Genomic DNA, 15,798 nt, shown 5'->3' on the forward strand with positions numbered 1-15,798 from the left:
TAGATATTAAAGAGCATGGCAGACAAGCTAGAAGCCCGAGGCCAAAGCCAGAAACTAGCTCCGTCTTCTGGGTTATTCACAACAATAACTTTGACAGTTTGGATCTTGTAAAAGAAGTAAGAGGTCACTTTGCCTGGGGGAAATCCTCATCTAGGCTTTGTTGTTGTCATCCATCTGTCTCGGGAGACAATGGAGGAGGAGTGCACATTCAGGGGTGAAGTCAGACTGTTGCAGAGTTAGAGTATCTGCTGTGGCTGTAGAGACCAATATGGGAGAGACATGTTTTGTTGCAGCTGAAGGTGTTTGGTTGTGCTGCTACAGGTGCATACACCCTGGCATTTCTTCTCTCTGCTCTCTTCCTGGCAGTCATTCCTCCTCTGGTCACGGATGTGGATGCACGACCTGACTCTCTGTCTCCAGGTGCTGTGGTCATCTGCAAGGGATTCCTACACAGCGGGGTCTAGGCCTATAGGATCAGCAAAAACTATTGGATGACTGTAAGCATGGGATCATGATGATGGGGATTATGATATACTGATATGGAGGCCATAGGCAAGGAGCGACAAAGAGTTCTTAAAACAAATGGTTTAATTGGCAACAAGATGTGTGTTTTTTCTGGTTGTTAAGAGCAATTGTGCCCATTCTCTCCAACAGGGAATTCCCGCTTACATGATCCATAATTAACTAATGCTGGAGAAAATGTTTGTTTCTGACATCAGGGTATCAAGCGTTCTAATTGTGTATGCAGCCTTAGAGGGTCTGGCATGACACACTAGGATTTCACTTGTCTATCTAACACACATTCTAAATTAAAGAGACTTTTGAATAAAAAATATTTGCAGGTTCTCTTGAAACACACTTTACACCTTTGACAAGGTCTCTCTCTCTCTCTGTTAAATAAAACATGAAAGCTTAATGTGGTGCAACAATTGCATGCGAATATTCCATTGAGCATTTCATCATGTGCTCGAAAGCTGTAGAAAATGCAGTATTGATTTTGAACAATGTGTTTCATTTGGTTATTACTTGAAGTTTGCCAATATAAGGGATTGTATCCAGAGATGTGTTTTACTATCTGAAAGTAATTTAACTAGTGACAAAAAAGAACAAATAAAAATGAGAATGACTCACTTCCCTCCCCGCATCCTTCAGCACTTTCAGTGACTTGGAGTTTGTATTCTTGGAAAGTCTCTGATAGTGATATGGTTGCGCTCCTGAAGTTTGGGTAATGTAACTCTTTGTGCTTTCTATTTCATTGCTGCCCCTTCTGACATCCCATGAGCCCATCTGTCTGCCCTATGCAATGAGCTGCCCAGGCTACCGGCTCTTCTCAGGTGAGTATCAAGGGGTGTTTGTGGCATGTTCCTTATTCCCAGAAGCCATGTGTTCAACCTGAAACCCACATATCACCTAACAGAGGTTGAAGGTCTGCAGCCTCCTCCCACATTCTGTCTGGAGACTGGGGCAGAACACAGACTCCATGATTTTACCAGTAACTGGCTTACCTCATCCCCCATTTGCATGGCTTTTTATCATTTTTTATTTATTTATTTATTTTATATAGATATTTATTAATGGTTTTTCATAATGAAACAAATATCACAGTCAAAGAAAGGAAAAAACAAAGAAAAAGACAATCAGAAATAACACAACAGAAACAACAAAAGACAAAGAAAAAATTATTCCTTGCTTACTATCTTTATAACCCTCTTTCCTGACTTCCTCACATCTCCCTTTTCTGTGTTCCCCTTTACAAAATCAATTTCAGCAATTTCCTCCCCTCTTTCCAAACTTGTACCCTGTTATACATTTCAGCCTATTATGTCTTTGGTTTCTTTTCCTTTCCTACTAAGCCATTTATCACCTATTCTTTATCACTTAATCCCTTATATCATTTGTTTAGTCATGACATAATAATACTCTGGTCTTGTCCCTTTTTTCCCAAATCATTTTCACATATTTCTTTTTACCAAAACACTAATGCCATATTATCTTTATATCAAACATCATTTTAACATTCAAACATTTTGCAATGTTTTTGAAGGTATTCTTTGAACTTCTTCCAGTCCTCTTCCACCGACTCTTCTCCCCGATCTCGGATTCTGCCAGTCATTTCTGCCAATTCCATATAGTCAATCACTTGCATCTGCCATTCTTCCAAGGTGGGCAAATCTTGTGTCTTCCAATACTTTGCGATAAGTATTCTTGCTGCAGTTGTTGCATACATAAAGAATGTTCTATCTTTCTTTGGCACCAATTGGCCGACAATGCCCAAAAGGAAGGCCTCTGGTTTCTTAGGGAAGGTATATTTGAATACCTTTTTTAGTTCATTATATATCATTTCCCAGAAAGCCTTAACCCTTGGGCAAGTCCACCAAAGGTGAAAGAATGTTCCCTCCGCTTCTTTACATTTCCAACATTTATTATCAGGCAGGTGATAAATTTTTGCAAGCTTGACTGGGGTCATGTACCACCTATAGATCATTTTCATAATATTTTCTCTTAAGGCATTACATGCCGTAAACTTCATATCGGTGGTCCACAACTTTTCCCAGTCAGCAAACATAATGTTATGACCAATGTCCTGTGCCCATTTAATCATAGCTGATTTAACTGTTTCATCCTGAGTATTCCATTTTAACAGCAAGTTGTACATTCTCGAAAGTATCTTAGTTTTTGGTTCTAACAATTCTGTTTCTAGCTTCGATTTTTCCACCTGGAAGCCTATTTTTTTATCAAGGTTAAAGGCTTCTTTTATTTGATAGTAATGTAGCCAATCTCGCACTTTATCTTTTAGTTTCTCAAAACTCTGCAGTCTCAATGTATCTCGGTCTTGTTCTAGTATCTCCCAATATTTCGGCCAGTTGGCCTCCATATTAAGTTTTTTCAGAGCCTTAGCCTCCATAGGTGATAGCCACCTTGGAGTCTTGTTTTCCAATAAATCTTTATATCTTGTCCAGACATTAAACACAGCTTTCCTGACAATATGGTTTTTGAATGCTCTATTAGCTTTTACCTTGTCATACCGCAAATATGCATGCCACCCAAAAGTATTATTGAACCCTTCGAAGTCCAAAATGTCAGTGTTTTCAAGAAGTAGCCAATCTTTCAACCAGCAAAATGCTGCTGATTCATAATACAGCCTCATGTCTGGCAGGGCAAACCCCCCTCTATCTTTAGCATCAGTCAATATTTTGAATTTTATTCTGGGCTTTTTGCCCTGCCAGACAAATTTAGAAATGTCTCTTTGCCACCTCTTGAAACAGTCCATCTTGTCCACAATCTGTAAAGTTTGAAACAAAAATAGCATTTTTGGCAATACATTCATCTTTATAGCTGCAATTCGTCCCAACAATGAAAGCTTCAATTTTGACCAAATTTCTAGATCTTTTTTGACTTCTGACCAACATTTCTCATAGTTATCTTTAAATAAGTTCAAGTTTTTAGCCGTCATGTTGATCCCTAGGTATTTCACTTTCTTAACCACATTTAAATCTGTCTCCTTCTGAAACCTTTCTTTTTCCGTTATTGTCAGATTTTTCTCTAAAACCTTTGTTTTTTGTTTATTCAGTTTAAATCCTGCCACATGACCAAATTCTTGAATCAATTCTAACACCCTTTTCGTACTAGATTCTGGCTCCTGTAATGTCAAAACTAGGTCATCTGCAAAAGCCTTAAGTTTATATTGTTTAGCTCCGACCATAATTCCCCGAATCAACCGATCCCTTCTGATCATGTTCAAAAGCACCTCCAGGACCGAAATAAATAACAATGGAGAGATAGGGCAGCCCTGTCGTGTTCCTTTCTCTATTCTGAACTCTTCTGACACCACATTATTAACTATCAATTTTGCTTTTTGTTCTGAATAAATTGCTTCTATACCATTTTCAAACCCCCGTCCCACTCCCATTCCCTTAAGATTTTTCTTCATAAAATTCCAAGAAATATTATCAAAGCCCTTCTCCGCATCAATAAAAATTAAAACTGCTTTTGTATTAATGTTCATTTGCAATAACTCCAAAATGTCAATAATGTTCCTTGTATTATCAGACAAATGTCTGCCTGGGAGAAAGCCTGCCTGATCTTTATGTATCACTTCATTTAGAACTCTTTTTAGTCTGTTAGCTAAAATGTCTGCAAAAATTTTGTAATCCACATTCAATAGGGATATGGGACGGTAGTTTTTAAGTTGTGTCTTTTCAAATTCAAATTTTGGTATTAATGTGATGAAAGCTTCTTTCCACGACTCCGGCGCCTTCTTTCCCTCCAGAATCTCATTGCACACCTCCTTTAATGGTTGAATTAAATAGTCTTTCAAAGTCTTATAATACTTGGAGGTTAATCCGTCCGGTCCTGGAGATTTGCCTAACTGCATGTTTTGAATGGCACCCTCAATCTCCTGTTCTGTTATTTTGTGGTTCAATGTTGTCTCATTTTCTTGAGATATTTTTTTGTAGTCCATTTGTTCTTAAAAATTGGTCTATCTCAGTCTCATTCTGTGGCCCCTGGGTATAGAGTTGTTTAAAGTATCTCTGGAAGCACTTTCTAATCTCCACAGGATTCTGGATACTTTTCCCTTCAACCTCAAGATTTGTAACCGTGTTCAACTTCTGTCTTTTTTTCAACTGCCACGCAAGCAGTTTCCCACATTTGTTTGCTGATTCAAAAGTCTTTTGTCTCATTTGTTTGATTTTCCACTCAATTTCCTGATTTATCAATTTCGAGTATTGTACTTGCTGTAATTTAATTTCTCTCAGAATCTCCTGTGACTTTGGTTTCGATCTTAATTTTTTCTCTCCTTCTTTTATTTTCTCCAAGATTTTTTCTTTTTTCTCATTTTGAGTTCTCTTTTTTATAGCATTCTGTTGTATCAGAAACCCCCTCATAACCGCTTTACTTGCATCCCAGATTACTCTTTTTTCAACTGTAGTTTTCAGGTTTACTTCAAAATAGTCTCTCAGAGCTTTTTGGCCCTTCTTAACAATCTCTTGATCTCTTAGTAGGGTGTCATTCATCTTCCATCTGAAGGAACCAGTTACTGTTAGCTTCATTTCCATCTTCACGGCATTATGGTTGGAGCAGGTTTTGGGGCAGATTTCCACCTTTCTAGTCTTTGGTGCCGGTCCTCTAGTTATCCATATTTGATCAATTCTAGTCCAGGTCATTTTGGCTTCAGAGAAGAAGGTCCCTTCTCTCCCTAAGGGGTTTCTGGTTCTCCAAATGTCAATCAAGTCCATATTGTCAGTTAGGTCAAAAAAGGTTTTAGGTAGCCTACCATCTTTCGTTATGTTTTGTCTTTGTGCTTTGTCCATGTTTGTAGATACCACCCCATTCATATCACCCATCATAATAATGTTGTTATAGTCCATGTAGTCCAGCATTGTCTCATGCAACTTCTTATAAAATTCTGACTTCCCCTCATTTGGTGCATAGATTCCTAAAATCAAAAATTTTTCTCCTTGTATTTGAATTTCAATTGCCATAATTCTCCCTTGTTCATCTTTAAACAGAAATTTTGGTGAAAGGCTTTCCTTTGCATATATAACAACTCCTCTCTTCTTCACTCTGTCCGATGAGATAAATTCTTGGCCTAATCTTTTGTTAATTAAAACTTTCCTGTGAAGCCTAATCACATGCGTTTCCTGTAAGCAAATTAAGTCTAATTGTTCCTTTTTTAATATATGAAAGATCTTCTTCCTCTTCTGAGGGGAGTTACAACCATGAATGTTCCAACTTAATAGTTGCAGAGACATGTTGGGATATGTCTATTTTCCTCCTACGGCTCCCAAAAGTTCTTCTCCCTTTGACGGTGGTATCACTTTCTCCGGCTCATCAAGACCCAAGGGTGTAGGTAAAGAGCTTAATGGTCCAGATCCTAGGGCTCCTGGTCCTTTTTCAGTCTCTTTCTGGAGGACTTCTCCGTAGTCACTCAAGAATTTTTCCTTGTCTTCAACTGTTCTGATTTTAACTTTTTTCCCTCTAAAATTAAAAGATAGTCCCTGGGGGAACTCCCATCTGAAGATGATTCTGTTGCCTCTCAGCAGTTTCACCAAGTCTCCATAGTTAGATCTGAGCTCCAGAAGGTGTTTCGGAATGTCCTTGTAGATTTCCACTCTAAAATCATGAATCTCAAGAATCTTTTGAAAGTGCGCACCCAGTATCTTGTCTCTTTCTTCCTTCGTTCTGAGGGAGATCAGGCAGTCCCTTGACCTGACCTTCCTCCCTCCCTTTCCAAGTCTGAATGCACTTGTAATTTTAAAGTCTTTATCCTCTTCCAAAGGCCAAAATTCTGCAAATTCTTTTGTCAGAAACTCAGTTAAATCCTCCTTTTCAAGTTCTGGAACTGACCTCAATCTCAAATTATTTTCCCTAGTTTTTAGTTCTATCATAGACAGATACGCCTGATGTTCGCCAATCTGCTTGCGCAAAGGTTTAATTTCCTCTTGCACGGCCTCTACTTTCTGTTTAGTCTCCTCAGATGTTTTGCGGTTTACTTCAGTAGCCTCAAATAATTTCCCAATGGATTCTGCATTTGACCTAACTTGCTGGGTCAAATTATTGACACTGGCTGTATTTTGGTCAAGTTTAGCTGATTGTTCAGTCACTTGCTTACTCAGGCCTTCTAATTTTTCAAAAATTTTGTCTAGCACTGTAGTAAAATCTCCTCCTGTGGCCATTCCTTCAGGCCCTATTTGCTCTAAATCTTCCTCTTGTGCCACAGGAATAGTTGGAACAGATGATCTGTGCAGCTGTGAAATTATGCTAGGTTGTTGTGTTTTGGCTTTGCTTGATCTTGTCCTCCCTCTCATTCCACTGCTGTCTATGTGCCAAGGTCAGTCTCACGGTTTGCAATTCCCATGGAAATCCCCAAGTCCAAAGATGGGGGAAAAAACCGAGTAGTTACACAACTTCAGTCTTCCACTAGAGGGACACAATGTTTCTCACAAAAGTCCCAACTTGTAAAGTCTTTTTCAAAGTCTTTTCAAATTACAAAATGTCCCTTCAAATTAATAACAGTTGCAAATGTCCAAAGAGCCTTACAAATCCTTTAACTTGCAGAGTTGATCATAAAAAGTAACAATGTCTCCAGAAAGTGCGAGTTACAATATGACAGTTCCTACAGCCTGTCAACTCCAACAGTCTGGCAGCCCGGTCTTGAGGAGTTCAATAAATTTTTATAAATCCACACAAGAAGAGGGAAAGCCAAATTCTTCCTCTTCCACCTTAAAGTAAGGTGAGGTTCTGTGTCTGATGCTCAGATAGAAATCTTTTGCAGCATAGTTCAAAGCAAGAGCAGATTAAACGTCATTGCTTTGAGTCTTTAAGCAGAGCCGGGAGACGGACTTCCTGGTTGCATCTCCCATTTCGGTGTCCAAATTAAGCCTATTTTTTCAAAAGTCCGAATTTCTTAAACTTCACCTACTCACGGTAGTTGTTTTTTAGCCGATTGTCCCAAGAAAAAGGTCAGCGCTCACCGACAACAGCTTCGCAGCTTCACTCCACGGAAAGAGCGATCGACTCTCAGCACCACGCCAGCCCCGTCACTTTTCCGGAGCCCCTTACGGGGTTCCTTCCCAGTTTCGGGGGGGGGGCGCTAACGGTGCCCGCTGAGTCCCACGGCCACAGGCTTCTGCTGCCTGTGGTTTCCCAAGCAGGGTCTCCGCTTCGCCGTAGCGGACGACCCTTTTCCGCGGAGCTCCCTCTTCGCGATTAGAAGAGGGCAGCGATTGCCGTTCGCTCCGCCTCCGGAAGTTTATCATTTAAACCCATAGAAAAGTTCTGGAGAATGCAAAAGCTTGCACACTATTCTGTGATATGCTGAGTTGCCTGAAAAAGGCATTGCCCAACTGTTAATTTTGGATTGTTTCTTATGGGCCAACAAACTGCAGAGCCCAGAATTCAATAATGCTTATGGCACATTTTAGTTTGAAAGGTCTTAATCAGTGGATATGATGGGTGAAATTTTATAGCTTTTTAGCAAGAGGCTGACTGTACCTCTCTTGAGTAACAGGTTGTCTTTGGTCTACATCATAGGATAGTTTACACATTATTATAAACAGTGCTTTTTTACTTTAAAAAAAATGTTTAGGGGTACCTCATTTTCCTACTCGTATTGAAATACTGCCCAATGAGGCCAAACTTAGATTCACAAATTGTTTAGGGGTATGTGTACCCCTGCGTCCCCCCAGAAAAAAAGCACTGATTATAAACTTGATGACGAATCGGAATAAAGAAACAGACAGCATTGTGTTTGAAGGGATACAAAAGTCTGGTCTATGATGCTTCATTCATTAATTCAGGTGTACACAATAATGCAGTCTTCAAATGACCATGAAAGTGGAACTGACTCCAATCATTCATGATATGGAGGTGCAATGTGTCACTGAGTCTGTGTGCACAGGATACCTTTAAAGCACATTCAGATGGCATTCTTTCCCCTAAAGAATTCTGGGCTCTGTAGTTTGCTAACGGTTGCTGGGAATTATAACACTGTGTGGGATAAACTACAGTGCCCAGAATTCTTTGAATGTGCTTTAAAAGCACAGTGTGCTCTCAGCCTGAAAGAGGGAGCACACTCTTCCATATTATTCATTTGCACAAGTTCTTTACATGTCCCCCCCCAAAATGTTAAGCTATAAAGTCATCCTGATTTTTTATACTGTGAAGTCTTAAGAGAGAAAGAATAATTTATGTTATTTAAAATTGCTGGAAAAAATGTTGATTGGCAAGAGTTACTTTCTACAATTTCAGTTTCTTCTTCATAATTTTAAAATCCTGTCCATCATAGCTACTGAAGACAGTACAATCTCATGAATTACCTTTCTCTTAAAGTGTCCTTTTGAGGTCCCATCCATAGCTGTTATCCACACACTCACGCACAATTCAGCATTTCAGGATGGGAATGTCATCTACCAATCATACAGTTCTGTCTATTCTATAGATGTTGGGTATGAGATCTCAGGCCATCAAAGAAATGATTGGCTAATGTGTACCTGGCTTTCAAGCTGGGTATTGAGAACATAATTCCTAGCTTTTTTCAGGGGTATGGTGACATTCTTAGTTATTAAATATTCTCTGTCTTTTTTAAGGCTGACAATTCTTGAAAAAGATTACCAGTTCGGGGGGGCGGGCGGCAGACTCTCTTCCCCACTTTCCTTTAGGGTTTATGGGTTGCAAATGTCCAGATAATTTTCAACTGGAATAGTAGACCATCTTGGCTGTGAGTCATTCATTCATTCATCAATTTATTTGTATGCTGCCTTTCCATAGTTAAAACAATGCTCAAGGCGTCTTACAACGTGACAAGATTTACATAATTACCAACATAACAAAAGTCATAAACCATAAATAAAACACATCAAAAAGTACACAACCAAATGGAAAACAATTTCCACATAAATCATAAAATCTAAAACTAAGAATACATCATTAATATCAAACACAATTTAAAATGACATAGATAAAAAACTAAAGCATTTTAAAAAACAAAACAAAAACAGAGCCCTCCCTGTGCAGCAGGAGCACTCCTTTATGGAGCCTGTCAGGCCCCACCCCAAGCAAGGAGAGAAGCAGGTCAGGGCCCTTCAGGCTCCCAGCAGGTCAGTCCTGGATCATTCATTCATTCATTCATTCATTGTGTCTACCCTGCACCCTTTCCAGCTGGCCTGGGAGGGCGGGTTCCTGACGGACTCCACAAAGGAAGCCAAGGATGCTGCATGGTGCAACGGTCAGTGTGCTGGACGGGGAGACCAGGGTTCAAATCTCTCAGCCTAACCTACCTGACAGAGTTGTTCTGGGGATTAAATGAGGAGGGGTGAACCATCTAAGCCACCTTGAGGTCCTTGAAGAAAACAGTGGGATATAAATGCAATAAATAAATAACACAAATAAATAGTAACTTGGGCTGGGGTGTTGTTTCAGGGGTTCTATTGGGGGAGTTGCTGTTGGTTTTATCACTTCTTGTGATTTATGTGGAAATTGTTCAGTTTGGTTGTGTATTTCTTGATATTTGGTTTATTGTCCGTTACTACTTTTGTTACAACAAAATAAAAAAATTCCTTCAAGTAGCACCTTAAAGACCAACTAAGTTAGTTCTAGGTATGAGCTTTCGTGTGCATGCACACTTCTTCAGATACACTGAAACAGAAGTCACCAGACCCTTCTATATAGTGAGAAGGTGGGGAGGGGTATTACTCAGAAGGGTGGTGGGAATGGGTGATTGGCAGATAGCAGTGATGAGCCTGTTGACGACTCTTAACGACTGCAATAGGTCTTACAGGAAAAAGCAAGGGGTGAGAAGGTGATAAATGGCTTTGTCATGTATAATGAGATAAGAATCCAATGTCTTTGTTCAGACCAGGTCTCTCCATGGTTTTAAGTTTGGTAATAAGTTGCAATTCAGCAGCTTCTCTTTCCAGTCTATTTCTGAAATTCCTTTGTAATAGAACAGCTACTTTGAGATCTTGTATAGAATGTCCTGGAAGATTGAAGTGTTCTCCTACTGGTTTCTCTGTCTTGTGATTCCTGATGTCAGATTTATGTCCGTTTACCCTTTGGCATAAGGTTTGGCCTGTTTGTCCAATATAGAGAGCTGAAGGACACTGTTGGCATTTGATGGCATACACAATGTTAGACGATGAGCAATTAAATAGTCCCGAGATGGTATGTGTGATGTTGTTGGGGCCAGTAATGGTGTTGTCCGGGTGTATGTGGCAGCAAAGTTGGCATCTGGGTTTATTGCAGGCTCTGGTGCCAGTGTCCGTGTTAAGTCTGGTTGTAGTATTATTGTGGGTTAGGAGTTGTTTAAGATTGGGTGGCTGTCTGTAGGCAATGAAAGGTCTTCTTCCCAGAGCTTGAGAAAGAGAACTGTCATTGTCCAGGAGAGGTTGTAGATCTCTGATGATGCGTTGTACTGTTTTAACTTGGGAGCTGTATGTGATGACTAGAGGTGTTCTGTTATTTTCTTTTTTGGGTCTGTCTTGCAGCAAGTTCTCTCTGGGTATCAGTCTGGCTCTGTTGATCTGTTGTCTAACTTCATCTGCTGGGTATTTTAGTTCTAAAAAGGTTTGCTGTAGATCTCTTAGGTGAGGGTCTCTGTCTGTAGAATTGGAACAGATGCGGCTGTAATGTAGTGCCTGGCTATATACAATGGACTGTTTGGGATGTTTGGGATGGTAGCTAGAGGCATGTAGATATGCTTGTCGGTTAGTAGGTTTACGGTATAAGGTGGTGTCTATGCGCATCTGTAACTACTTTTGTTATGTTACAGTTATGTTTTATTTCATGCTTGTAATCTGCCGTGAGCATGGGTTGAACTGGGGAATGTGGCATACAAATAAATGAATGAATGTATGCAACAAATAAAAGAATCTGATAACACTTGCAGTAAAGTAATAAAATCCTTACTTTGAAGAACTTTATTATTGGTTTTCTTCCTCCTGTTCCTTTCAGCTGATTTTTCCACTGATTTTTGAGCCCTTGGAGCTGATGGAAATCTTGGGAGACAAACAAACATGCGTTGCAATTATATTTAAACTAAAATGCCTGCCCCAGTGCTTCAGTCCCTGGTTAGGCTCACTCCCTGGACCTAACTAGTCGACTGTCTTCAGCTAGCCCTACAAAGGCAAGGTGGGCAAGGGTCAAAGGGGGCATGTGGCCAGACACCCTTCCCAAGCAGCTTGTCCCTGTCCTCAGCAATATCGAAAGGAACACGATGGCCAGAAACAATAAGAGTATAGAAAACTTTATGAAATAATGCAAAACATCAAAACTATCAAACTGAAGTCTCTGAAAGTCCTTGAATAAGTCACGGTTCCAGACTTTACCCAGCAGAGATCAAGCTTGTAAAGCTTTGTCTAATCGGCACATGTCCAATTCTGATGTCCAACTCTGAACTGCTGAACAGGGTTTCCAGATGGCAACTACAGTTCTTCATCAGCCAATTAATTCAACAAACACTCGTAAGTAGAAAGATGTGTAATTTCTTCATTAACCAATCTTTTTTCCGAATTGATATAATGTACATGAGAATGAAAAATACTCTGGAACAGTGCTCATGCGATTATGTAGTCATGGAAAGTGATCTAGTACAGGAATTGGATAAAGTTCCATAGGAAGGGGAACATCAAACCCCCAATAACCATATGTTGTATAGGTACTCTCTCACCAAGGAACAACAGAATAATATTGTTGCTTAACAACAAGGCAGCTTATTAGCATAAGAATTGTTGCTTCACATCTGTTGAATACAAATGAACACTAATTGGATACTTCTCAGGTCCCGCTTGGCTATGCAACAGTCCCTATGATAAGTATTTCTCCTCCTCTTCCTCCTCCCCCTCCTTCTAAAACCTTGTACATGAAACCTCGGACATCTGCTAATCACAATCTGGGGGTGATGTCCTTCTAATAGATGACATGACAGAGCACACCAAAGTACAAATGTCCAAACTAGACTGCACTTTCTCTCTCTCTCTCTCTCTCTCTCTCTCTCTCTCCCCCCTCCCCTCCCCTCCCAATGTGGTTTCTCAGTATCAGTAACACTTCAGTCCTAACAAAGAGTGGTGTCCTGAAGGAAGCTAGAGATCAGGGTTTCAATCTTCTGTCATATTGGATCACCAGTGCTGTTCATGATTTCTCCTTAGGCTACGTTACACAAACAACAATTTGCATGCCAAGGCCCCATGACCCTCTTGCTCCCAATGTGATAAATAACCAGACAAGACACCAGTTGTAATGGAAGATTGGGTCAAAATTAGGCCACAACTTTATTGCTTGGCTTAAGCATTAGGCACACCATTTTAACTCCAGCATGTCTGCTAGGAGTGTATCATAGGGTCGATCTGTGACCTAAATCAAATAGGGGTATCCCCCAGGAGGTGGCCCTAGCCCACACTTGGGCATCTGGACAAAAGCAACTCCTCACAGATCCCTTCAACGGGATACCCTTTCCCAGGAAGTGGGAGGCAGAGGCTACAACTTCCCCTCTGCCCAAAAATTAAGGCATAACCAATGCCTAACTCTGCAAAGTTGTGACAATTGCTATGAGGTAGGTGAAAACCACATGGCCAGAGCCAACTTGATGAGGGGAAAAAGCCCTGCCAATGTGTCAGCCAATCAACTCCATAGCAAGGTCTTAGCATAAAAGCAAACCTTTGAATGAACGGAGGGAGGGTTTCAGATCCAAACAGGTAAACTGACAGTTTGGGGGCACAGTGAGATGCGCTATTTATTCCCCTGGCGCAGACCCAAGTGACGCCTGCTGGCATGGTTGGCCCTGCCCCTGAGGAGGCTCTGTGCCTCAGCCTGCCTGTGATTGGCCAATTTATAGGCAGGCTATGATCCAGCCAGCAGGTGAAGTAGTGCTGTGTGCTGACCAGGTCCTCACACCCAGTGGCTGTGGGAATGTGACTGGGGACATATCCAGACCACAATGGGGCTTGTGGACTTGGCAAAATGTTTCCTGGACTGCACCACTTCAGACTTCAAGTGGGAGGTGATGTGTTTGAACATTTCCCCACAAAAACACACAGCTAGTGAAATGCAATTAGTTTCAACCCTTCCGCTTGATGTGTTGTTGTTTTTCCTGGCTTAATCTATCTAAAATTAATAATGAGTTACGATGTTATCACTGACCACTTTCAAATAATTTATTAACTTGCTTGGCAGGTATAAGGAAGATTGACATGTGCATTTTTCCTCAATTGCAGTTTTAGCTGCTGCAAGCCTCTTTGAAAACTGGGGAAAGTTGGAACAGCAGGTTGCAACATGGCATGGGGCTTTGCTGTTCGGGGAGAAGGGGAAACCACAGGACAATGGGCGTCTAAAAATTAACAACAACAACAACAAGCCCTCATCTAGGAATGGGGGAGAAACTGTTTCAATTTGTTTTTTTTTTTTTAAAAAATATTTATTAAGGTTTTTTTAAAATATAAATGCACACATCAAACAATCTTACTTTTATAACAACAAATTCTTCACTTCTTTGGACTCCCTCACGTCCCCCTCTCCCATTTACATCATTAAAAAAAGAATTTTTCCAAACAAATTATCAACTTGTTTACAATCTCATGTCCACACATTCCAATATAATTTAACACTTTTTCCAATAAAGTTTTTATATTTTCTTTAGTCTCACTTATCATCAAATTTAAGTCTAGTTTAGTGGTGGCCAGTTTTTTATAATCTAGCATCCTTCTTAACATTCAAACAAATTACAATGTTTTTGTAGATACATCTTGAATTTCTCCCAGTCTTCCTCCATCTTTTCTTCTCCCAGGTCTCGGATTCTGCCAGTCATCTCGGCCAGTTGCATATAGTCCATCAGCTGCATCTGCCACTCTTCCAGTGTGGGTAAATCTTGAGTTTTCCAATTTTTTGCGATGAGAATCCTTGCTGCCGTTGTTGCATACATGAAAAATGTTCGATCCTTCTTTAACACCTTCTGGCCGACAATACCCAGAAGGAAGGCCTCTGGTTTCTTAGTGAAGGTATACTTAAATACCTTTTTCAGCTCATTATATATCATTTCCCAGAAGGCCTTCACCTTAGGGCATGTCCACCAGAGGTGAAAGAATGTTCCTTCATTTTCTTTACATTTCCAACATTTATTGTCAGACGAATGGTATATTTTGGCAAGTTTGACTGGGGTCATGTACCATCTGTATATCATTTTCATAACATTTTCCTTCAGAGCATTACATGCAGTGAAGTTCAACCCAGTGGTCCACAACCTTTCCCAGTCCTCGAACATAATGTTATGCCCAATATCCTGTGCCCATTTTATCATAGCCGATTTAACCATTTCGTCTTGTGTGTTCCATTTTAGCAGCAAGTTATACATTCTAGATAGTACCTTGGTTTTGGGTTCTAACAATTCTGTTTCTAACTTCGATTTCTCCACCTGGAACCCTAACTTTTTATCATTTTTAAAAACTTCTTTAATCTGAGCATAATGTAACCAGTCTCGCACCTTATCCTTCATTTTCTCCAAACTCTGCAATTTCCAATTGTCTCCATCTTTTTCTAATAATTCCCAATATTTTGGCCATTTGGCCTCCATATTGGGTCTTTTTAGGGCCTTAGCCTCCAGAGGTGAGAGCCACCTTGGAGTTTTGTTTTCCAATAAGTCTTTATATTTCGTCCAGACATTGAACAGTGCTTTCCTGACAATATGGTTCTTAAAGGCCTTATTGATCTTAACTTTGTCATACCATAAGTATGCATGCCAACCAAAAGCATTGTTAAAACCTTCCAAGTCCAGCACGTCAGTGTCTTCGAGAAGTAGCCAATCTTTTAGCCAACAGAAAGCTGCGGCTTCATAGTACAACTTTAAGTCTGGCAGGGCAAAGCCACCTCTTTCTTTCGCATCTGTTAATATCTTAAACTTAATTCTGGGCTTTTTGCCCTGCCAGACAAATTTAGATATATCTTTCTGCCACTTCCGGAAGCACTCCGTTTTGTCCACAATCTGTAATGTTTGAAACAAAAACAACATTTTTGGCAATACATTCATCTTAATAGCAGCAATTCGGCCTAACAAAGAAAGCTTCAATTTTGTCCAACTATCCAAGTCTCTCTTAATTTCAGACCAACATTTTTCATAATTGTCCTTAAATAGACTCAGGTTTTTTGCTGTTATGTTTACCCCTAGGTATTTTACTTTTTTAACCATAGTTAGTTCTGTTTCTCTCTGAAACCTTTCCGACTCTGTATCTGTCAAATTTTTCCCCAACACTTTAGTTTTCTGTTTATTTAATTTAAATCCTGCCACCCGACCAAAATCCTGTATCAGTTGTA

The 15,798-nt window shown here is 40.1% G+C and overlaps 1 long non-coding RNA gene across 1 annotated transcript; it reads left to right on the top strand.

Annotated features, from left to right (window-relative positions):
* Window positions 1-371: 371 nt before the first annotated feature.
* LOC309339926 lies at window positions 372-13,882 on the top strand. Its single transcript, XR_014155665.1, has 3 exons — window positions 372-1,334; window positions 11,452-11,960; window positions 13,669-13,882. It is a non-coding gene; the product is annotated as an uncharacterized lncRNA (long non-coding RNA).
* The last annotated feature ends 1,916 nt before the right edge of the window (window positions 13,883-15,798 follow it).

Source organism: Podarcis erhardii (genome assembly GCF_964252035.2).
Source record: "Podarcis erhardii genome assembly, chromosome: 4".
Taxonomy (NCBI): Eukaryota; Metazoa; Chordata; class Lepidosauria; order Squamata; family Lacertidae; genus Podarcis; species Podarcis erhardii.